The sequence below is a fragment of the Mobula hypostoma genome, chromosome 6, assembly GCF_963921235.1.
Source record: "Mobula hypostoma chromosome 6, sMobHyp1.1, whole genome shotgun sequence".
In the NCBI taxonomy this organism is placed as follows: domain Eukaryota; kingdom Metazoa; phylum Chordata; class Chondrichthyes; order Myliobatiformes; family Myliobatidae; genus Mobula; species Mobula hypostoma.
In genome coordinates, this window is record NC_086102.1 from 158,574,305 (window position 1) to 158,599,270 (window position 24,966).

The following is a 24,966-nucleotide window of genomic DNA, read 5'->3' on the forward strand; positions in this document are numbered from 1 at the left end:
CTGGCGTGTGTTCCTCATCTTATCGTTTCTGAAGTCCATAATGATCTTAATGATGTTGAGTGAAAGATTGTTGCTGCACTGATGTTGAGTCAGTGAAGTGGCATCTGTTGTTGAACTGTTGTGACGCTAGGCAAATTGGAGCAGATTCAGGTCACACCTCAGGCAGAAGTTGATATATTTCGTGACCAACCTCTCTAAGCACTTCATCATGGTGGTAGTAAGTACTACTGGATGATAGTCATCGAGGCATGTTACCGCGTACTTCTTGCACCGATATGGTTGAATACTCTTGAAGCAGGTGGATGTGAGATGTTGGAGATGTCTGTATACAAGCCAGCCAGTTGATTAACACAGGTCCTCAGTACTCAGCCAGGTATACTGTTTGAATTAGGTGCTTTCCAGGAACTATGGGAATTCATGAAGGTTCATTCATGTTCTGTTGTTCAAAGTTGGTGGTCTAGGTTACTGGTAAGTCACTGCCATTTGATAGCACCGACAATCACACCTTTCATCATTTTGCTAATTATTGAAAGCAAACTGTTTAGTCTTTGGTTAGTTTGGATTTGCACTATTTCTGATTCAAAGATTTCAAATAATGATAAAATAATATTAATAATAAGTACTTTATTGATCCTGAGTAGAAATTATTTTGTTACAGCAGCAGCATTTAAAAACGCACTTAGCAATAATAATTGGTTGAGTGAACTCGGCCTTTTTTCCTTGGAGCGACGGAGGATGAGAGGTGACCTGATAGAGGTGTATAAGGTGATGAGAGGCATTGATCATGTGGATAGTCAGAGATTTTTTTCCCAGGGCTGAAATGGCTAGCATGAAAGGGCACAGTTTTAAAGTGCTTGGAAGTAGGTACAGAGGAGATGTCAGGGGTAAGTTTTTTACGCAGAGAGTGGTGAGTGCGTGGAATCGGCTGCTGGTGACGGTGGTGGAGGCGGATACAATGGGGTCTTTTAAGAGACTCCTGGACAGGTATATGGAACTCAAAAAAATAGAGGGCAATGAGTAACCCCAGGTAATTTCTCAGGTAAGGACATGTTCGGCACAGCTTTGTGGGCCAAAGGGCCTGTTTTGTGCTGTAGGTTTTCTATGTTTCTGTGTTCTAATAAATAATAGTAATAAATATAATAATGATAATATTATTAACTAATAATAATATACAGAACAATAATACACACAAATATAATTTAGGCTATGGTTTCTGTTTAACTACCATGACATCAATTTATCTTTTCCTTTGGAAGTACAGAGCTCATTGCAGGTTGCGAAAGCTTCGCTTAATAACTTTATACTGTACAGGGATCTTTGAAATTAAAGAAACTGCCTGGATTAGAGAGCATTAAAGCTGGATAAACTTAAATCATTTTCTTTGGAGTGTCAGAGGCTGAGAGTGGCCTGATAGAAGTTTATTGATAGGATAAGTCGATTTTCTCTGTCATGGAAATGTTGAATACTAGAGGGCACAGATTTAAGGTGAGATGAGGAAAGTTTAAAGGTAAGTTTTTTATACAGAGAATGGTAGGTGCCTGCAACTTGTTACTATGGGAAATGGTGGAAATGGAGCAGTTACATTTAAGAGGCATTTAAATAAGCACATAAATAGGCATGTATTCATGCGCAATAGGAATGGATGATACAGAACATGTGTCAGCAGAAGTGCAGTTTAATTGGCAATCATAGTTGGCATAGACACTGTAGACTCTGTTTCTGCACTATACCATACTTTGTTCTATGTTCCAAGGCTACAAATACTGATACTTGTAGCCTTGGCAACCCTACTTATTAGATCATGGTCTCTTTCAGCATTTTCCTGATCTCCAGAAGGAAAGTGATTTGCAGTGTCCAGTTGTAAGTAGAATTTTCATCAGTGGACTTCTGCTGTAAACAAAAACATGTCAAACATATAAATGCCAGTCACTGAGTGCTCTCTTGATTGTGAACTCTATTCCTCCAAAAAGCTTAGGGTTCTGTGAAAATGCATTATAAACACTTTTACAGGAGTAGCTATGATAAGTGTACATCTGATATCTACAGTAATGCTCTCAGATGATACCCTTAGTACGGTGGTGAGAAGAGAAGTGGTAAGAGAGGAGCCAGAATGTGGAATCGGAAAAGGGAGAAAAGAAATCGGGGAGAAATTACCAGTAGTTAGAGTTCATGCCATGTTCATGTCATCAGACTGGAGACTACCCAGACAGAATATGAGGTGTTTCTTTTTAAAGCCAACAGCACAATACAGGCACTCAGCCCACAAAGTTGTGCTGAACATGTCCTTACTATAGAAATTACCTAGGGTTACCCATAGCTCTCTATTTTTCTAAGCTCCATGTATCTACCCAGGAGACTCTTAAAAGACCCTATCGTACCCGCCTCCACCACTGTTGGCAGCAGCCCATTCCATGCACTTGCCACTCCCTCCATAAAAAACTTGGCCCTAATATCTCCTCTATACCCACTTCCAAGCACCTTAAAACTGTGCCCTCTTGTGTTAGCCATTTCAGCCCAGGAAAAAGCTTCTGACTATCAATGCCTCTCATCATCTTATACACCTCTATCAGGTCACCTCTCATCCTCTGTTGCTCCAGGAAGAAAAGGCTGAGTTCACTCAACCTATTCTCATAAGGCATGCTCCTTAATCCAGGTAACATCCTTATAAATCTCCTCTGCACCCTTACCTATGGTTTCCAAATCCTTTCTATAGTGAGGCAACGAGAACTGAGCACAGTACTCAAAATGGGGTCTGACCAGGGCCCTATATAGCTGCAACATTACCTCTCGGCTCGTAAACTCAATCCCACGATTGAAGAAGGCCAATGCTCCGTATGCTTTCTTAAACCTAGAAACACAGAAGTCAACCTGTGTAGGCAACCACAGGGTCAACTTGCATAGTAGTTTTGAGTGCCCTATAGATTCGGTTCCAAGATCCTTCTGATCCTCCACACTGCCAAGAGTCTTACCTTTAATACTATATTCTGCCATTATATTTGACCTACCAAAATGAACCACCTCACACTTATCTGGGTTGAACTCCTTCTGCCACTTCTCAGCCCAGTTTTGCATCCTATCAATGTCCTGCTGTAACCTCTGACAGCCCTCCACACTATCCATAACACCCCCAATCTTAGTGTCATCAGAAAATTTACTAACCCATCCCTCCACTTCCTCATCCAGGTCATTTATAAAAATCACGAGGATTAAGAGTCCCAGAACAGATCCCTGAGGCACACCACTGGTGACCAACCTCCCCGCAGCATATGACCCATCTACAAACACTCTTTAACTTCTATGGGCAAGCCAATTCTGGATCCACAAAACAATGTCCCCTTAGATCCCATACCTTCTTACTTTCTCAATAAGTTTTGCATGGGGTACCTTACCAAATGCCTTGCTGAAATCCATTTCCACTACATCTACTGCTCTACCTTCATCAACGTGTGTAGTCACATCCTCAAAAAATTCAATCAGGCTCGTAAGGCATGACCTGTCTTTGTGAAAGCCATGCTGACTATTCCTGATCATATTATGCCTCTCCAAATGTTTATAAGTCCTGCCTCTCAGGATCTTTTCCATCAACTTACCAACCACTGAAGTAAGACTCACTGGTCTATAATTTCCCTGGCTATCTCTACTCATTTTCTTGAACAAGGGAACAACATCCGCAACCCTCCAATCCTCCAGGACTGTCTCCCGTCCCCATTGATGATGCAAAAATCATCGCTAGAGTCTCAGCAATCTCCTCCCTGGCCTCCCATAGTAGCCTGGGGTACATCTTGTCCGGTCCCGGTGACTTATCCAACTTGATGCTTTCCAAAAGCTCCAGCACATCCTCTTTCTTAATATCTATATGCTCGAGCTTTTCAGTCAGCTGTAAGTCATCCATACAATTGCCAAGACTCTTTTCCATATTGAATACTGAAACAAAGTATTCATTAAGTACCTCTGTTATCTCCTCTGGTTCCATACACAATTTTCCACTGTCATACTTGATTGGTCCTGTTCTCTCACATCTTATCCTCTTGCTCTTCACATACCTGTAGAATGCCTTGAGGTTTTCCTTAATCCTGCCCGCCAAGGCCTTCTCATGGCCCCTTCTGGCTCTCCTAATTTCTTTCTTAAGCTCCTTCCTGCTAGCCTTATAATCTTCAAGATCTCTATCATTACCTAGATTTTTGAACATTTCGTAAGCTTTTCTTTTCTTCTTGACTAGACTTACAATGGCCTTTGTTCACCTCGGTTCCTGTACCCTACCATCCTTTCCCAGTATCATTGGAATATATCTATACAGAACGCCACGCAAATATTCCCTGAACATTTGCCACATCTCTTCTGTACATTTTCCTGAGAACATCTGTTCCCAGTTTATGCTTCCAAGTTCCTGCCTGATAGCCTCATGTTTCCCTTTATTCCAATTAAATGCTTTCCTCACTTGTCTGTTCCTATCTCTCTCCAATGCTATGGTAAAGGAGATAGAATTGTGATCACTATCTCCAAAATGTTCTCACACTGAGAGATCTGACCCCTGACCAGGTTCATTTCCCAATACCAGATCAAGTACAGCCTCTCCTCTTGTAGGCTTATCTACATATTGTGTTAAGAAACCTTCCTGAACACACCTAACAAACTCCACGCCATCTAAACCTTTTGCTTTAGGGAGATACCAATTAATATTTGGGAAATTAAAATCTCCCACCACTACAACCCTGTTATTATTACACCTTTCCAGAATCTTTCTTCCTATCTGCTCCTCAATGTCCCTGTAACTGTTAGGTGGTCTATAAAAAACACCCAGTAGAGTTATTGACCCCTTCCTGTTCCTAACTTCCACCCACAGAGACTCCATAGACAGTCACTCCATGACTTTCTCCGTTTCTGCAGCCATGATACTATCTCTAATCAGCTGTGCCACGCCCCCACCTCTTTTGCCTCCCGCTCTATCCTTTCTGAAACATCTAAAGCCTGGCACTCTTAAGTAACCATTCCTGCCCCTGTGTTGCTCTTCCAACCTGACAGTTTTCTTCTTGTGGCAGCAGAGGAGGCAATGGACCAACATGTTGGAATGAGAATGGGATGTAGAATTAAAATGAGCGGCCACCAAAAGATCCTGCCTGTTGTGGTGGACAAAGCAGTCTCCTAATCTATGTCAGATCTCACCGACGTAGAGAAGACTTCACCAAAATCACCAAATATAGTAAATGACTCTAACAGACCTGCAGACCAGCCTCACTTGGAAAGGCGACTGTTTGGGGCACTGAATGATGGTGCGGGAGGAGATGTAGGAGCAGATGTAGTACATGTCACGCTTGCAGGGGTGAGTGCCAAGAGGCGGATTAGTCTGGAGGAATGAATGGACAAGGGTGTCATGAAGAGAGCGATCTCTGTGGAAAACAGAGATCAGGGGTGATGAGGAAAAGGTATGTTTAGTTGAAGGATACTATTGAAGGCGGTGTAAGCTGACATGCAGGATGCAGAGGCTAGCGGGGTGGTAAAAAAGCTCCAAATAGGGTTTCTTTTTTTTATAGTTGTTTAATGATTCCCACAATTATGAAGTTGTCGTTGCTAGGTATATATTATTGTACACTTTTAACTGTTTGCAAATAATATAATATTAAGCTGGAAGATTCACACTTAATACTTATTAAGTACTATTTCATTGGAAACTATTTCCAAGGGTTTTCACTAATTCATGGCAACTACAATCAGTTTCAGTGTTCCAAAGTTGTGACAATCATACTTATCTGAGAATTGAACCACATAATTATATCCTTCTCCCAGCCTTCAATCTAATGCTTCCAGAAATTAATGTTCATAAACGGTCTTAATTCATCATAATTTGATTGACTATTCACTAATGAAAATCAACTCACTTAATTAAATGAGAAAACTGTACTGTTTTAAAATGAGATAGAATTATGAAATGCTGATCTATTTTCCCTGCCTAGTTAACCTGCTACAATTTCCCATGTATTCTAATCATTCCACAACCTCTTCTTTTTTTTAGGAAATTTGTTGGGGTAGACAATAATTTCCACTTTAAACTTATAGTCTCTGAGGTCACTGTGCGAACTTCCAGCTCTTCCACAGAAGGCACAATGCTTGATGGAATGGCTAGGAGGGTAATTTGTGAGATGATGTGCTTTTTCGTAATGGACTTTGTGTGCTCTACAAATCTCCATACCATTTTGGATGTTTCTGCACCATTTTTGTGGTTAGGGGCCAGAGATGCCCAAGAGTCTATGGGGGTGTTGCATTTCTTAATGCAAGCTTTCAGCACACCCTTGAATCTTTTCTTCTGTAAACCTAGTAATCGCTTCCTGTGCAGCAGCACAGAATAGCATGTCTGTTTCGAAGGTCTGGTGTTGGGTGTGTGATCGACAAGGCCTCCCAGTGTTACTGACTGAGTGTTACATGGCATCAGTGCTGGTGATGTTGACCTGGGAGAGAACACTGATTAGTTAGTTCACTATCCTTCCAGAGAATTTGAGAACTTTATGGAGAGAGCATTCATTGTATTTTTCCAGTGCCTTGAAATGCCTACTGTGTTCTGTTTAGGCCTCAGAAGGATGTCAGAGCTTAGAGATTATTGTTGCCTGATAGACCATTGATATTCAAACACTCTTAACCACAATCGACCAAAAGCTATGCCGGCTCATTGAAAGGGGCGATGAACTTTATCATCCACGTCTACTTTACTGAGAGGTGGCTCCTGAGATTTGAGAAGTGGTCCATATTTTCTAAGGTCTCACCATCAACCTTTGCCATTAGCTGGTTTTATTATACAGTGGAAGCAATTTGATAAAAGACCTTGATCTTGTAGATGTTCAATGTGAGGCCTACCTTTGGATGCTTTTATAAAAAGCTGCCAAAAACTTGGAGCACGTGTAAGGGCAGTCTGTCTACTGTATCTTGATTTCCAAGATTGTCATGGCCTTGTCTGGAGTGCAGTTGCATTAGGTTGAACCATTTTCCATTATTGTACTTAGTCTTTTTGACTTCAGTGGAAACTTTGATTTCATCAGCCAGAGGAACTGCAGAGCACTGTCCTCAAATTTGGCAGCATACATCATAAATTTGTTCTTCAATGGCATGCAATTCATGATACTAACCAACAGATCTACAACAGAGCTGAGGTCTGTAAATGTTCGTATCAAGTTAATTTGTGTCATTGCTCTGATACGTTGTTCAGTCTTCCTCACACAAGGATGCAGCTCACATTCAACAAACTTCCCACTTATAGACCTAATCTTCTGCAGCCTTGGATATTTCTCTGTTACTCACACTCTTCATTGGCATATGTGTAACTCTTTTTTTATCTCATGGCTTGCATTCAGGAAAGGAATACCTGCTAGAGCACTACTGAGTATATTTTATGTCTTTTACATTTGTTTTTCATCTTGAATGTGATTCTGGAACTTTTGGAGCTTGTGATTTGCAGTTGAGAGATCTTTTGGGTGTTTCAGTGCTCTGCAGTCTTTGAGAGGATTCCAGGGGGCAGAGGCAGCATGCGTGAAGGCTATCGGACATGAGCCAATGTTCAACTCCATTTTTATTGTTCGCTGGTTAAAGCAATAAGGGAGATTGAAACAACAAGGCGAATGCGAAAGGTGAGCGCCCGCTGCCTGCCTTTTGATCGCTGTTGGGATCGCTCTGTTAAGATGAGGGGAGACTGCCTTTTGATTAATGGTGAGATCGCTTTACTACGGAGAGAGATTTTGGATATGGACTTGGACTATAGACCTTTTCGGTCTTACAGTTTTTTTATATTCTGTGCTTTTCGCCTGATCTTCATTGTTTTTTTTTTGTCTGCAGGGGAGGGGATTTTGGAGGTCAAAGTACCTGTTCTGTTTTTGTTTGTTTCTTGTGTGGGGAGCAGGGATTTGGGGGTTGAAAATCATGCTGCATTCTTTCCTTTTCTTTTCTCTCTTGCTTCATGGCTACTTGAAGAAGAAGAATTTTAGTGTTGTATATTTTATTAATAAATGAACTTTTGAACCTCTGAATATCAGCTTATCAGGAGGATAGGCAAGCTAAGAAATTTGCTTCTTAATTACAAGGAAATAACATTATTCTTAGCTTTTGACACCCAAAAACCCTTTGCATGAATACAACAATGTCAAAATAACTCTTTTAATTTGCTAGGCAAAGCATTAAAAAGGTCCAGAAACATGTCAGATGATTATGGGAATGATCTTCATGATGTTCATACTCCATCACTGAAAAAGAACATGGAAGCCTGAGACATTGATGTCACAGCACTTGGATAGCTCCTCCACCAAAGGTACAGATGGTAGAAATGGGGATATCTACAGAAAGTTAAGCCCCAAACAAGATAAAACCTGCAGATGCTGGAAATCCAAGCAACACACACAAAATGCTGCTTAGTCTGCTGAGTTCCTCGAGCATTTTGTGTGTGTGTTGCTCGAAAGTTAATCCCTCTGCATTTAATTTATATAGAGTGAGCGAAATATTGACAAAGGCAAAGGAGTTAATTGAAGTATATTGCATTTTAATTTTTAATAGAGATATATTAAGCAAATATACGACACACGAGGTAGAGGCTATCTCTTTACTTTCATAAATTAATGTAAATTCACTTAATTCACAATACTTGCATTGAATACTAAGCATATCTTTCTTTACTCATCCACTGAAGATGCATATCCATTCCACATTTCCACACCACAGGATTCCTTCCACTGAAACAATCTAACCTATGACTTAACATGAGCAGCATCACAGGAGATCATCTTTTAATATATTATAGGCTGTGCATCTGCGTTTACTTCATTAGACTTCAGGAGCCAATACTTGCAGTACCATATTTTGGTGCACTTCAGAATCCTAATTTATCAATTGGCATTATTATTTTTATTCTAAAGCATCAGAACTGAGATAGTACGGAATGTAAAAATCAAAGCCAAAGCAAACAGTTAAACTAGTTGTTTTTGGAAGTTTATCAAGGATTGAAATATATAGTACAGCAACTATGATTCTCCTTGTGAAGTACTTTATCATGTCTTCAGGATGACTCACAGTGTTTCTCATCTCATGAAGCACAATTCCTATTTTTTGAGTAGCAGTTAGCATATGATCATTGAAGTTTCCAGTCCATTCACTGAGTTTCTGTTCGGTATCTCTCTCCCTCTCTCTTTAACTTTCCACATTGCTTTTGGCAGTGTTGATCAGGAAGGAATGTTATAATGTGGATTTCTCTGCTCTTTCCCAAATGGTATCATGGGATCTTAATAATATTGGCTTCAACAGGCAGTGGGTCATTAAGTGCTACACTAGTGAAGGCTCAAGCATGGGGGAGAAAAAACAAAAAGGACGATTGCTTTGCAGGCATGTTATAAATTTAGGAGAAAACATAATCTTAGGAAAGACATAAAACATAATCTTTTAGGAAAGGAGGCAGCACCTTCTCCAAATCCAGGAGAATATGGAAGCTGAGATGTGTGCCATCTGATAGCTGTGTAGTCTAATTTGGAGGAACTGAGCTCTACTGTTCAATGTAACCTCTTAACATGAACATGGCAACAAATTGCTGTTTATTGAGTAACATGAAGTGCTAATGAATACATATCCATGTGTATGACTAGAAGTGGCACCAATTGTTGGGACTTGAACATTGAACTACCTTACTTGAGGTGATTAACCAGCTTTAGAATAGACATGTAACAAAACTCATTGATTTCCCATGGTGTTATACATTGTGGTTAGGTTTAAAAGGACTTTCCAGAAGAGGAGAAAGGTGATAGGGATACTCACAACGCACTGGAGGAACTCAGCAGGTCGGGCAGCATCCATGGAAAAGATCGGTCGACGTTTCGGGAAACGTCGACCGATCTTTTCCATGGATGCTGCCCGACCTGCTGAGTTCCTCCAGCGCGTTGTGAGTGTTGCTTTCACCCCAGCATCTGTAGATTATTTTGTGTAGGTGATAGGGATGGTGCATAAGTGGAAGGGGTCTACCATTTGTAATATGTAAGAGAGTCAAGGGCAAATAAATGATAAGGAGGTGGACCTCCATTTATGTAAGTTAACTTTCCTACTCTACATCCCTCTGGATGAGGTTTAAGCAGAGTATTCCCACTGACAGTGACGTCTTGTGCTGCCAAGACTGTCTCATTGGTACAAATTTCTACCAAAGTTTCTCTCAGGTTGAGATGTGGTTAGAAGGGGTAATTATCAGACCATATTTAATTAGCTAGTGTTCTTATAGTGGATAACCCCTAATAAATCTGCAAATAGAAGTAGAAACAACGGCTGACAGCATTTTCAACTCTCACACAAAGCCTGAGATCAGCAAGTTGGAAGGTTGAAGATTGAGGACAGATGTTGGCAAGTTGGAAAGATCGAGGCCTAAAGGTCAAAGCCCCTGAGTTGGAATGTCTGAAAGTTGGAGACCCAGTGTCTGTGTGTCTAAGAGTCTGGGATAAAGGACTAGAAGTCAGAGGCCTGGAGGTGACCCATCATGGGGTTGGAAGCCTGTGTGTGTGTATGAGGGTGTGAATGGGTTGGAGTGTGGGTAAGGGACTTGTTTTGCTGATGATTTGTTTTATTGTTGTGTTTGTTGCTTGTCTTGTTCTGCTAAACATTATGGGCCTACTATGTTGGCGCTGGAATGTGTGGTGGCTCTTGCAGGTGACCACCAGCACATCCATAGGTTATGTTAGTTGTAAACATAAACAATACATTTCACTGTATGTTTCAGTGTACGTGTGATAAATAAATAAATCTGATTCTGAATCTAAATCCTAATTTAGGGGACATAAAGGAAATTGGTTCATCTACACATTTTTTAGAGTTTAAATATTCAGAGGTTCAACAGGACTTAGGAGACCATCTCGCAACCTATTACACAAAAGTAATGTGCACCTATGCATCATCGCAAACCACCTGTGGAAGCCACCTTCAGAAGCAATCAATAATTATTTTTCAAGGAAAAAGTAATTGAAATTGTCAAGTGAAGAACAGTTATTGTACACCTCCAACAAGGATGGAAGTTTTTTGTTCTTGTCCTTGAGCTCATTCTCATTAGCTTTCAGTAACCCACGAACTGTCCGACACACAAGGTGCTGAGTGGAATTGCTGAGGATGTAGCATGGATCTGAAAAGATCCAGCTTATCAATGGATCTGACCTGTTTCTCTACAACGTTCCTTTGGTGTGAAACATAAAAGGGGTTGTGAGGCTTTGAAGTTTCTTTGTGGATAAATGACTGGTTAGCATCAGGAATTGAAATACATTCAAAAATCTGAATCAGAATCAGGTTGAATATCACTGGCATATGTCATGGAATTTGTTAACTTTTGTTAAGTAGTGAGGTAGAGTTCATGGGTTCAATGTCTATTCAGAAATCAGATGGCAGAGGGGAAGAAGCTGTTCCTGAATCACTGAGTATGTGCCGTCAGGCTTCTGTATCTCCTACCTGATGGTAGCAATAAGAGGAGGGCATGACCTGGGCCATGGGGGATCTAAATAATGGATGTTGCATTTTTAAGGTAACACTCCTTGAAGATGTCCTAGATAATACGGACGCTAGTGCCCATGATGGAGCTGACTAATTTTACAACTCTCTGCAGCTTATTTTGATCCTGTGCAGTGGCAACCCACCACTCGCCCCCCTGCCCCCCCCATACCAGACAGTGATGCAGCCAGAGTGCTTTCCACTATATATCTTCAGAAATTTTCAAGTATTTTTGGTGACATATCAAATCTCCTCAAACTCCAAATAACATGTTGCCTTTTTTATAGCTGTCTGTAGTTCCCCAACCATATCGCAGCCACCACCCTGAGACCAGACATTGTCCTAGTGTCTGAGTCTACTAAGCAAGTGGTGCTGCTGGAGCTGACAGTCCCATGGGAAGATAGCTTGGAGGAGGCCTTTGAAAGGAAGCTCTCCAAGTACGCAGGACTGGTCAGCAACTGTCAGCAGGCTGGATGGAGAGCGAGGTGTCTCCCAGTGGTGGTTGGTTGTAGGGGATTCGTAGCCTATTCTTTAGTTAGAGCCTTCAGCATTTTGGGCATCGAGGGAGAGAGGAAGAGGAGAGCTATCCACAGTACCACCGATGCGGCAGAGAGGGCCTCAAGATGGCTGTGGCTCAAAAGAGGGGAGCCATGGAGTCATAAGTAGCTAGCCATCTGGACACAAGCTGGGGTCTGATCAGCCCCAGCTGGGTCATCTGGAGGCGGTTCTATGATGTTGAAAGACCCGAAACACTCGATGATTCCAGGAACATGACTGAAGATGTGTCCAGAAGCATCAGTAGATGTATGGACACAGTATGAGAACTAGTATGTGTTCTTTCGTCTTACCCTTTCTGAAGATGATAATCAGTTCTTTGGTCTTACTGACATTGAGTGAATTTTGTTAAACCTAACCTTTATGAGAAAGATTCTTTAGCCCAAACTGTATGTGCCTTCCCTAGTTTTACTCCTCTGCTTTTGCCTCCTCACTAAATATGTTAGCCTCTTCTACAGATTCTTGTGTACCATTGCTTGGTGCTCAAACATCTGATTCTCCTGTATGCTTAGGGCAGAGGGTGGATGGAAATGAATCCTCAGTGGTTCTGAAGACCGGGAGGACAATTGAAAAGAAGACTGCATAGGGAGGAAAGGGTTTCATTATTGATATTGCTAAGATCTTCAATCACGGAAGGTCAATTTCACCCGAGGATTCTCAGTTACTCTTTTGAAGGATTTTGTTGTCTCTCCAATAACTAAGTGGAACTATAGCATACAGATGAAAATATTTGCAAGCTGCAATGACGTCAGTACTTGCCATACTATATTGCTACTGTTGCATGCTTTTTTACTTGAGATATTTTATTGGATGCCATGGGTACTCATTTATTATTGGAAAATGTTCTTTTTCGGTTTGAGGAAATATTTCTATGTGTAAAATAGCAGATAATGTTTTTCTAGAAGACATTTTGAGTCATTAGCATAGGTAGAATACAAAGTGTGATAATGAAATTCTTATTTAGTTTTTAATATGATGTGTTTGCATTGGATGTTTCTTAATCATTTATTATGAAAGTTCCCAATGTAAATTTTGAGATTAAAAGCTGGTATTGGTGTTAAATTGGGAGGCTTTGACACAACAGGCTTCGCGAGAACAGATTTGCACAAGCACAGGTGGAGGTTTTAAGTAAGTTTGTAGAAAATGTTACTTTCTTTTCTTTTGTCTATAAGTATATAGCTCTTGCACTGAGAGTGGGTCCAGAGTTAGTGGGTTGTTCTTTGTATGAGACGTGGGAACTCTTGGAGACCTCCAGTCTCCCTCATAACAACATCTGCACAAAGTACATCAAGCAGCAGCTTCTTGGAGACTGTGTTAAGAAACAGGATCTACAGCTCGTTGATCTTGGGCTCATCTGGGAGAATGAGGAGGTGATAGATAGGACCCACAGGAAGGTAGTCACCTCTAAGTTACAGGATGCAGGTACCAGGATGACTGTCAGGAGAAGGAACGAGAAAAGGCAGTCAGTACAGAATACCCCTGTGGATGTTCCCCTCAATAATATGTATACCATTTTGAATACTGTTGGGGTGGGGACCTACCAGGGAGAAGCCACAGCAACCATGTTTCTGCCACTGAGTCAGGTTCTGTGGCTCAAAAGGAAAGGGGGGAGAAGAGGAATTCAGTACTGATAGGGGCAGCCATAGTCCAAGGAACAGACAGGAGATTCTGTCGATGTGAAAAAGAAACCTGGATGGTATTTTGCCTCCCAGATGTTAGGATCAGGGATGTCTCAGATTGGGTCCACAGCATTCTAAAAGAAAGAAGGAGAGAAAGCAGAAGTTGTGGTATATTTGGTACCAATGACATAGGTAGAAAAAGGGAGGAATTCCTGAAGAGAGAACATAGGGAGTTAGGTAGAACGCTGAAATGCAGAATGTCCAGGGTAGTAATCTTTAAATTGCTGTTTGTCTCATGCGCCATTGAGGGTTAGATAAATGCATGGCTGAGGAACTGGTGCAGGGGCAGGGTATAGATTTCTGTATCATTGGGAATCTTCTGGGGAAGGTATGAGCTGTCGAAAAAGGTGGAGTTACACCTGAACCAAAGGGGGACCAATATGACTGTGGTCAGGTTTGCTGGAGTTGTTGGGGGGGGGGGTTTAAACTAAATTTTCAGTGGGGTGGGAACCAGTGTGACAGGGCTGAGGTTGCGGCAGTTGGTATACAAGAAGATGCAGTCTGTGGTGAGACTGTGAGGAAGGACAGGCAGATGATTGGGCAATATTGGAGTCAGTGGGATGAGTTGAAGTGTAACATGGTGGCAAAATCTAAAAAGGTGCGGAATGCAGGACTGAAGGTGTTATATTTGATGAATGTACACACGGCATAAGGTAGGTGATGTAGTGCATTTAGGAATTGGCAGGTATGACGTTGTGGGCATCACTGAGTTGAGGCTGAAAGATGATTGTAGTTGGAAGCTTAACTTTCAAGGAGACACTTTGTACCAAAAGGAAAGGCAGATAGGCAGAGGGTGTGGGGTGGCTCTGTTGGTAAAAAATGTAATCAAATCCTTCAAAAGAGATGAGATACCATAGAATCCTTGCGGATAGACTTAGAAAACTGCAAAGGTAACAAGACCCCGAATTCAGTTGTGAACTCAGTTAGCTGCATCATGAGCACTAGCCTCCCCAGCATCTAGGACATCTTCAAAGAGCGATGCCTGAAAAAGGCAGCATCCTTCATTAAGGACTCCCATCACCCAGGATGTGCTCTCTTCTTATTGCTACCATCAAGGAGGGGAGGTACAGGAGCCTAAAGGCACACACTCAATGATTCTGGAATAGCTTTATCCGCTCTACCGTCAGATTTCTGAATGGACATTGAACCATGAACACAATCTCACTGCTTTTTTTTCTAGTACACTTTATTCGATTTAACTTTATATATACTTACTGTAATTTACAGTTTATTATGTATTGCAATGCATTGCTGCTGCATAGCAACAAATGTCACGACATAGGCTGGTGATAATAATCTGATTCTGAATAGTAGCCATATTGTGGGATACAAATTACAATGGAAGATAGAAAAGGCATGTAAAAAGAACAATGCTTCAATAGTGATGGCTGACTTCAATATGCAGGTAGATTGGGCAAATCAGGTTGATGCTGGATCCCAAGAGAAGGAACATGTAGAATGCTTACAAGATGGCTTTTCAGAGTAGCTTGTGATCAACCCTACTAGGGGAAAAGAAACCCTGCATTGGGTGGTGTGTAATGGATCTGATTTTATTAGGGACCTTAAGGTTAGGAAATCTTTCGGAGATGATGATCATAATATAATTGAAAGGGAGCAAATAAAGTCAGATGTATCAGTATTACAGTGGAGTAAAAGGAATTAGTGGCATGAGAGAGGAGCTGGCCAAAGTTGATTGGAAGGGGACCCTAGCAGGGATGATGGCAGAACAGCGATGGCTGGAGTTTCTGAGGGAAATTCAGAAAGTGCAAGATAATTACACCTCAAAGATGAAGAAGTATTCTAAAACAAGTATGAGGCAACTGTACTGACAAGGGAAGTCAAAGGCAGTATAAAAGCAAATGAAAGGGTTTATAAATTAGTGGAAAGTTAGAAGATTGGGAATCTTTTAAAAACTAGCAGAAGTCAACCAAAAAAGCTATAAGGAGAGAAAAGATAAAATATGAAGGTAAGCTAACCAATAATATAAAAGAGGATATCAAAAGCTTTTTCTGATATATAGTGAGTAAAAGAGAGGCAAGAATAGACAACAGACCACAGGAAAAATTATGCTGGAGAGGTAGAAATGGAAGATAAAGAAATAACAGATGAACTTCATAAGTATTCTGTGTAATTCATCACTGTGGAAGACACAAGCAGTATGCCAAAATTCGAGAGTGTCAGAGGGCAGAAATGAGCGTAGTTGCTTTTACTAACTTTGATTATTTGATTATTTTATTTCTTACATCTAAGGGAATAAAAATCTTTATGTTGTGTCTCCATCGCAATGTAAAGCAATAAAGAGGGGACATGTGGGAGGATATTGCCCAAACACTAAGATTGTGTACATGTATGTACAGTCAGATATGTAATCAGATCAATGGGTATTGATAAATCTGATGGCCTGGTGATAGAAGCTGTCTGAAGCCTGTTGGTCCTGGCCTTAATGCTGTGGTATTGTTTGTCAGACGCTAGCAGCTGAAACAGTTTGTGGTTGGGGTGGGTGGAGTTCCTGACATTCCTCTGGGCCCTTTTTATGCACCTACTGCTGTAAATGTCCTGAACAGAGGAAAGTTCACATCCACAGATGTGCTAGGCTGTCTGCACCACTCTCTGCAGTGCTCTGCGATTAAAGGTCGTACAATTCCCACACCAGGCAATCACACAGGCAGTCAGGATGCTCTTGATGGCACCCCTGTAAGAAGTCCTGAGGATCTGGAGACTCATGCCAAACTTCTTCAGTCTACAGTTGAGGTGAGACCCTTGGTGATGTGTATACCAAGGAACTTGAAACTACTCACCATCTCAACTACAGTCCCATTGATGTCAATAGGGGCTAGCATGTCTTCGTTCCTCCTGTAATCCACAATCAACTCCTTGTTTGGAAGATGGAAGAGGTTGTTTTCTTCGGAAGCTGTTTAAGAAGTTGAAAGATCTGAAGGTAAGTAAGTCATCTGGTCCAGATGGTCTCCAGCCCAGTGTTCTGAAAGAGGTAGCTGAAGAGATTGTAGAAGCATTAGTAACGATTTTTCAAGAATCACTAGATTCTGGAATGTTTCCAAAGGAATGGATAATTGCAAATGTTAATCCACTCTTTAAGAAGGGAGGGAGGCAAATGAAAGGAAATTATTGGCCAGTTAGCCTGACTTCAGTGGTGGAAAGATTTTGGAGTCCATTATTATGGATGAGGTTTTGGGGTATTTTGAGGGACATGATAAAATAGGCCAAAATCAGCATGGTTTCCTTTAGAGGAAACCTTGCCTGACAAATCTTTTGGAATTTTTGGAGGAAATAACAAGCAGGATAGACAAAGGAGAGTAACCAGCAACTTTGATGTGTGTTGCTTGAATTTCCAGCATCTGCAGAATTCTTGTTGTAAGTGGATATTGTTTACTTGGATTTTCAACAGGCCTTTGGCAAGGTCCGCATATGAGGCTGCTGAACAAGATAAGAGTCCATGCTACTCCGGGAAAGATACTTGCATGGATGAAAGATTGGCTGACTTGCAGGAGGCAAAGATTTGGAATAAAGGGGCATTTTCTGGTAGACTGCCAGTAACTAGTGATGTTCTGCAGGGGTCAGTGTTGGGATTGCTTCTTTTCACATTATATTTCAATGATTTGAATGATGGAATTGATGGCTTTGTGGCCAAGTTTGCAGACTATACTAAGATAGCTGAGGGGGTAGAGTTGCAGGTAGTGTCAAGGAAACAAAGAATCTGCAGAAGGACTTAACCAGATTTGGAGAATGGGCAAAGACTTGTTAGATGGAATATATTGTAGGGAAGTGTATGGTCATGCACTCTGGTAGATGGAATGAAGGTGTAGATTATTTTCTAAATAGGGAGAATATTCAAAATTCATGGGTGCAAAGGGACTTGGGAGTCCTTTTCAGGATTCCCTGAAGGTTAACTTGTAGATTGAGTAGATGGCGAGAAAGCAAATGCAATGCTAGCATTCATTTCGAGAGGACTAGAACATATGAGCAAGGATGTAATTCTGAGGCTTTATAAGGCATTTTTCAGACCACATGAAGAATTGTGAGCAATTTTGGGCCCCTTATGTAAGAAACGATATGCTGGCATTAGAAAGTGTCCAGAGGAGGTTTATGATAATGATTCTGGGAATGAAAGGGTTAACATATGAGGAAAATTTGATGTCCTGGTACTCTCCTCACTGGAGCTTATAAGAACGAGGAGGGGATCTCAATGAAACCTATCAAATATTGAAAGGCCTGGATAGAGTGGATGTGGGTAGGATGTTTCTTATAGTGATCAGAGTCCACAGCCTCAGAATAGAGGGATGTCCATTTGGAACAGAGATAAGGAGGAATTTCTTTAGCCTGTGGGTAGTGAATTTATGGAATTCATTTCCATAGACGACTGTGGATGCCAAGTTTTTGAGTATATTTAAAGTGGAGGTTGATAGGTTCTTGATTAGTTATGACGTGAAGGGTTACGAAGAGAAGGCAGGAGAATAGAATTGAGTAGGATAATAAATCAGACACGATTGAACGGTGGAACAGACTCGATAGGCTGAATGGCCTAGTTCTGCTCTTATGCTCTTTTGGTCTCATTAATATTCTGCTGTATGAATAGCATAACGTTTGATAAAAAAAAGTTGTTAAAGAGATTTGAAGTTACTATTTTCCAAAGAAAGTGAGTAAAAAAGAGCATGTAAGGCAAACAATAGACTTGATTAGAAATACACTCCCTTTTCCTACTGATTACTGATTCACTTCACCGAACCAAATTCCAGTTTGAAGTGGTGGTCAAGGCCACTGATGGTTGTCTTTATTACTTTGTGTGGTTTCCTGCTAGATTAAGGGTGAAAAGTAAAAAATATAAAGCGAATTGAAGGGCAAATATTTCACACCAAGGGTGATGAGCGTAGATAAATTTATTAGCTTTATTTTTCATGTGTACATCAAAGCATTGGAACATAGTTCAATATGTTATTTGCGTCAACGTCCAACACAGTGCGAGAATGTGCTGTGGGCGGTCCGCAAATGTCGCCCTGCTTAAAGTACCAACATAGCATGCCCACGCCTTACGACCCCTAACCCACACATCTTTGGAATGTGGAGCAAATTGTAGCACTTGGAGAAAACCCACGCAGTCATGGGGAGAACAAACGCCTTACAGACAGTGACAGGAATTGAACCCCAATTTCCCAATCACTGCCACTGCAAAGCATTACACTAACCACGATGTTACATAGAAACATAGAAACATAGAAAATAGGTGCAGGAGTAGGCCATTCGGCCCTTCGAGCCTGCACCGCCATTTATTATGATCATGGCTGATCATCCAACTCAGAACCCAGCCTTCCCTCCATACCCCCTGACCCCTGTAGCCACAAGGGCCATATCTAACTCTCTCTTAAACATAGCCAATGAACTGGCCTCAACAGTTTGCTGTGGCAGAGAATTCCACAGATTCACCACTCTCTGTGTGAAGAAGTTTTTCCTAATCTCGGTCCTAAAAGGCTTCCCCTCTATCCTCAAACTGTGACCCCTCGTTCTGGACTTCCCCAACATCGGGAACAATCTTCCCGCATCTAGCCTGTCCAATCCCTTTAGGATCTTATACGTTTCAATCAGATCCCCCCTCAATCTTCTAAATTCCAACGAGTACAAGCCCAGTTCATCCAGTCTTTCTTCATATGAAAGACCTGCCATCCCAGGAATCAATCTGGTGAACCTTCTTTGTACTCCCTCTATGGCAAAGATGTCTTTCCTCAGATTAGGGAACCAAAACTGCACACAATACTCCAGGTGTGGTCTCACCAAGGCCTTGTACAACTGCAGTAGTACCTCCCTGCTCCTGTACTCGAATCCTCTCGCTATAAATGCCAGCATACCGTTCGCCTTTTTCACCGCCTGCTGTACCTGCATGCCCACTTTCAATGACTGGTGTATAATGACACCCAGGTCTCGTTGCACCTCCCCTTTTCCTAATCGGCCACCATTCAGATAATAATCTGTTTTCCTATTTTTGCCACCAAAGTGGATAACTTCACATTTATCCACATTAAATTGCATCTGCCATGAGTTTGCCCACTCACCCAACCTATCCAAGTCACTCTGCATCCTCTTAGCATCCTCCTCACTGCTAACACTGCCACCCAGCTTCGTGTCATCCGCAAACTTGGAGATGCTGCATTTAATTCCCTCATCCAAGTCATTAATATATATTGTAAACAACTGAGGTCCCAGCACTGAGCCTTACGGTACCCCACTAGTCACCGCCTGCCATTCTGAAAAGGTCCCGTTTATTCCCACTCTTTGCTTCCTGTCTGCTAACCAATTCTCCACCCACACCAATACCTTACCCCCAATACCGTGTGCTTTAAGTTTGCACACTAATCTCCTGTGTGGGACCTTGTCAAAAGCCTTTTGAAAATCCAAATATACCACATCCACTGGTTCTCCCCTATCCACTCTACTAGTTACATCCTCAAAAAATTCTATGAGATTCGTCAGACATGATTTTCCTTTCACAGGTTACCATTCCATATACGCAGCCAGAGGATGTGGTTGCCATGTGGATGCTTAAAAACCACTAGGATAGATATTGAAGGGTGAGGGTTGAAGGGATATAAGCCGAACACAGGAAGTAGGGAATGAGCTAGCTGGACACTTTGGTTGCCATGCACCCATTTGTCTGAGGGGCTTGTATCCATGCTGACTCCATGATTCTGTAACATCTTAATGCAAGTATCTATGTCTATTTTAAAAATTTCTCTTAATCTATTTCCAGGCTGATTGTTTTTAGAGGGGATATATATCAATACACTTAACCAATCAAAGAAACTGCATTCAGAAGTAGTGAAGGCAGCACTTTCAACTGTCTCATATAGATCTGATCCATACTGAAATCAGTTTCAACACACTGTATGCATAATAGTTCAAACTAAAATGTAATCCAAAAGTAAATTGGATTGTTGGAGTTGTCTAAAAGTTTTTCTATTGAATGCTAACTAGATTTCATTGGTTTTGGTGAACACAAATAGAATCTTGATATTATGTGTTAATACAAACAGTCTTTTAATCAAAGGTTATGTTAACAGTGGTGTAAATCAGAGGGATTATAAATTAATATATTCTTGGCACGGTTCCAAAAAGTAGAAAGGCAGTTTGATGTTCTTTGACTAAATCATGAATGTTTCTATAATTTAATATAAATAAAATGATATAATAAATTGAGATGTCTTTTTAGTTTAAGTAAAAAGGATAATTCCAACAACTGGAATTCTGCAGATGCTGGAAATTCAAGCAACACACATCAAAGTTGCTGGTGAACGCAGCAGGCCAGGCAGCATCTGTAGGAAGAGGTGCAGTCGACGTTTCAGGCCGAGACACTTCGTCAGGACTAACTGAAGGAAGAGAGAGTAAGGGATTTGAAAGTGGGAGGGGGAGGGGGAGATCCAAAATGATAGGAGAAGACAGGAGGGGGAGGGATGGAGCCAAGAGCTGGACAGGTGATTGGCAAAAGGGATAAGAGAGAATCATGGGACAGGAGGTCCGGGAAGAAAGACAAGTGGGGGGGGACCCAGAGGATGGGCAAGAGGTATATTCAGAGGGACAGAGGGAGAAAAAGGAGAGTGAGAGAAAGAATGTGTGCATAAAAATAAGTAACAGATGGGGTACGAGGGGGAGGTGGGGCGTTAGCGGAAGTTAGAGAAGTCGATGTTCATGCCATCAGGTTGGAGGCTCCTCCTCCTGTCTTCTCCTCTCATTTTGGATCTCCCCCTCCCCCTCCAACTTTCAAATCCCTTACTCACTCTTCCTGCAGTTAGTCCTGACGAAGGGTTTCGGCCTGAAACGTCGACTGCACCTCTTCCTACAGATGCTGCCTGGCCTGCTGCGTTCACCAGCAACTTTGATGTGTGTTGCTAATTCCAACAACTGGCTGACAGTAATTAGGAATACGTAACTATGGGGCACTTGGAGATTTTTGTGGTACAGTCCCGATGCCCAAATATTGCCTCCAATATCAAACCTTGGGCCACTGTTCTTCCAAAAAGAGCCCTAAGCTGCTTGAAACACTTTGAACGTCCCCATAGTCTCTCCATTACCAGTAGCTGTCACTACTTAATACCCAACTCCATCCCATCCCAGTCTATCTACTACAGACCTCTTATCCAAAGCAGTTTCACATTGCTCTCCTTGTCACTCTTCCATTGAGAGTACTTACTCTCAAAGTTGAACTGAGCAAATCCAACATCCCTGTGCAGGGCACGTGTGTGTGCTACTTTGCTATATAATAGCTTTAAAGTAATATGATCTCCATTCTTAAAATAATTACTGGTATCAGTGTAAATATATCTTTTGCTACAAAAAGTTATAGGTTAATGAGACATTTTTATTATCTAGTGCATAGATGAATGTGAATCTCACTTTTATGATAATACCACAAAGTATAGATGACCTCGCTCTACCCATACTGGAATAATTCCTTTGATTCTGTTACATGGTTAAAGTTCCCACTCATGACTGAATTTATATATTCATACATTATCCTTTTACTTTCCTAGATGGTGCTAACATGCATTCAAAATATCTCAGTGCAGAAATTGCTCAAATGTATATCTCATGGTTATCAATTGTCCTTACTTCAGATGACAACATATTGTTTTGCAAATAGACCCAAATACATTTTTTAATGGGGAAGTGATACCATCATTGCATCAGAGACTACGTGTGCATCGGATTTAGTTGTCTGTTCCTATGGCCAATACAACAAGAGGAGAGAGTGAATTACTGTAAATTATCTTAAAACTGGAAGAGGTTAACAGATGGACAGATGTGGAGTTAACTGAGAGAATGTAGAGATTGAAAGACAACCATAAGCTTTTATAAAAGAAGATAAACAGACAATTATACTCCAGTTGTGTTTGGAATCTGTTAAATTGCTCCTTATGAATCAGAGAGAAATGTGAAAAATATTCAAACATTCTTGAGCAATGAAGTCATTACCAATTTACTTCCTGAGGAGACTGAGGTTCTTTGGAGTATGCAGGCCTCTCCTTCACATGATCTACCAGTCTGTTTTGTAACCAGTACAATTTTTTATGCGATAGTGTGCTGTGGCAATGGTATCAACATAGGTTATGCCAACAGGCTCAATAAACAGGACACACTGGGCACACTGGAGGCTGTGAGAGAACAAAGGACCCTACGGAAAATCCTGGCAATTCTGGAAAATGTTTCTCACCCTCTGCACATGACCTTGGCAGAACAGGGAGCACATTTAGTAATAGACTAAGATAACTGCACTGCTCTAAAGAGTGCTATATGAGGTCATTCTTACCCTCGGCCATTAGGCTCTATAATGAGTCAACTTACAGCCGGGAAAGTGATGACCCCCTCCTGTTTGAGGTAACGTATTTTTTATTCTTTCATTCTTCTCTTCTAGTATTTGTATATTTGTATATCTGTGCACCTGTAATGCTATTGTGACGCTGTAATTTCCTTGGGATCAATAAAGTATCTATCTATCATAACAGAGAACAGAGTGAAGCAAAGGGTTGACAAAACAAGATCTAAAGTCATAGAACAAAATAGGATGGCTACAGGCCCTTTGGCCCAATGGGTGCCGACCCAGCCAGTCCCAATTTCCTGCATTAAGATACGTCCCTCTGAGCACCACCCATCCATGTACATATCCAAAAGCTTCTTAAATTAAAACAATGTACCTCTTCAACCACCTCCTCTGGCACCTCATTTCATTTACTTACCACATTCTATGAGGATAAAGTTGCCCCTCTTAAATTTTTTAAATCTTTCCCTTCCCAGCCTAAATCTACATCCCCTAGTTTTGGACTTCCTTACTCTGGGGAAAAGACTTTTACCATCTAGCTTATCTATGCCTCTCATAATTTTAAACATTTCTATAATGTCACCCCTCACTCTTCTACAGTATATTCCAAAGAACAAAGACCTTAGCCTGGGCAACATCTCCCTGTAGCTCAGACCTAGTCCAGGCTTCATCCTCATGATTTTTTTTCTGCAGTCTTTCCAATTTAACCACATATTTCCTCTAACAGAGTGACTATAATTGTACATAGAGAGTGCAGCCTCACCAATGACTTATACAACTGCAACAATATGTCCCAACTTCTATTCTTAGTGCCCTGACTGATGAAGGCCAGCATGTTAAACACTTTTATCACCATCCTGGCTACCAGAGACACTGCTTTCAATGAACTATGCACTTGTACTCGTCTTTCTGTTCTATTACATGCCTTATGCCCTACCCTTCATAGTACAAGTCCTTTGCTGGTTTGGCTTTGTAAAATGCATCACATCATACTTAGATGCATTGAAATTCATTTTCCACTCCTTGGCCCACTTCCATAACTGATCAAAATTCTCCTGTAAACTATAATAGCTTACACTATCAACAAATTTGGTGTCAGCTGTAAATTTACTGATCAAGCTTTGTGCATTTGCATCCAGATCATTTATATAGATCATGAACAACAACGGTTCCAATACCAACCCTTGCTGCACAGAGAAACAACCTTCAACCTCCAGCCTTTGCTATCAAACTCTGAGCCAATTTTGAATCCACCTAATTTAGCTCTCCCTGGATTGTATGAATCCTAACCATCCAGACTAGCAGGACCTTGTTGAAGACCTTGCTAATATCCAAATAGGCACATCTACTGCCTATCCAGCATCTACCTTTTTGGTTACCTCTTCAAAGACCTCCAGAAGATCCCTCAAGCATGTCTTCCCACGCACAAAGCCATGCTGACTCCTATTCAGATTTTGTCTATCCAAATGCTGATGTGTCTAAAACGTGGAATTCCTGGCTCAACAGTATCGTGGGATTAATCTCACTGGAACGAGTGCAGAAATTCAACAATGCTGCGTTGTTTTAATGGTCAGAAGCACAGTTCTGATGGATTTATTTTAGAAATGATATTTCGGAATACAGTGTATGAAGATTTTGTGAGATGATATAGAAAGTGAATACCTGGGAAGAATTGGTGATGACAGATCTATATAGAGGGGCCTATTATGTGGAGCAATATTGGATCTCTCTCAGGGAATGTGGCAGGGCAAGTAAGTGACGTGGCAGTCAGTAAGCACTTGGTCTCTAGTGACTATCATTCCCACCAGTCATTTCCCCAACACTGATGTTAGGGTGTCACTTCATTAGCTGGGCCTTGCTACTCTTTTTAAACAACAGAACTTTAACCCCCTTACAGTCTTCAGGAATTTCACCAGTGTCTGACAATGAAACAAA

The 24,966-nt window shown here is 41.2% G+C and overlaps 1 protein-coding gene across 9 annotated transcripts in view; it reads left to right on the forward strand.

Annotated features, from left to right (window-relative positions):
- pde1a (phosphodiesterase 1A, calmodulin-dependent) overlaps positions 1-24,966 on the forward strand; it is a 601,233-nt gene that overhangs the window by 377,859 nt on the left and 198,408 nt on the right. The window lies entirely within an intron of this gene.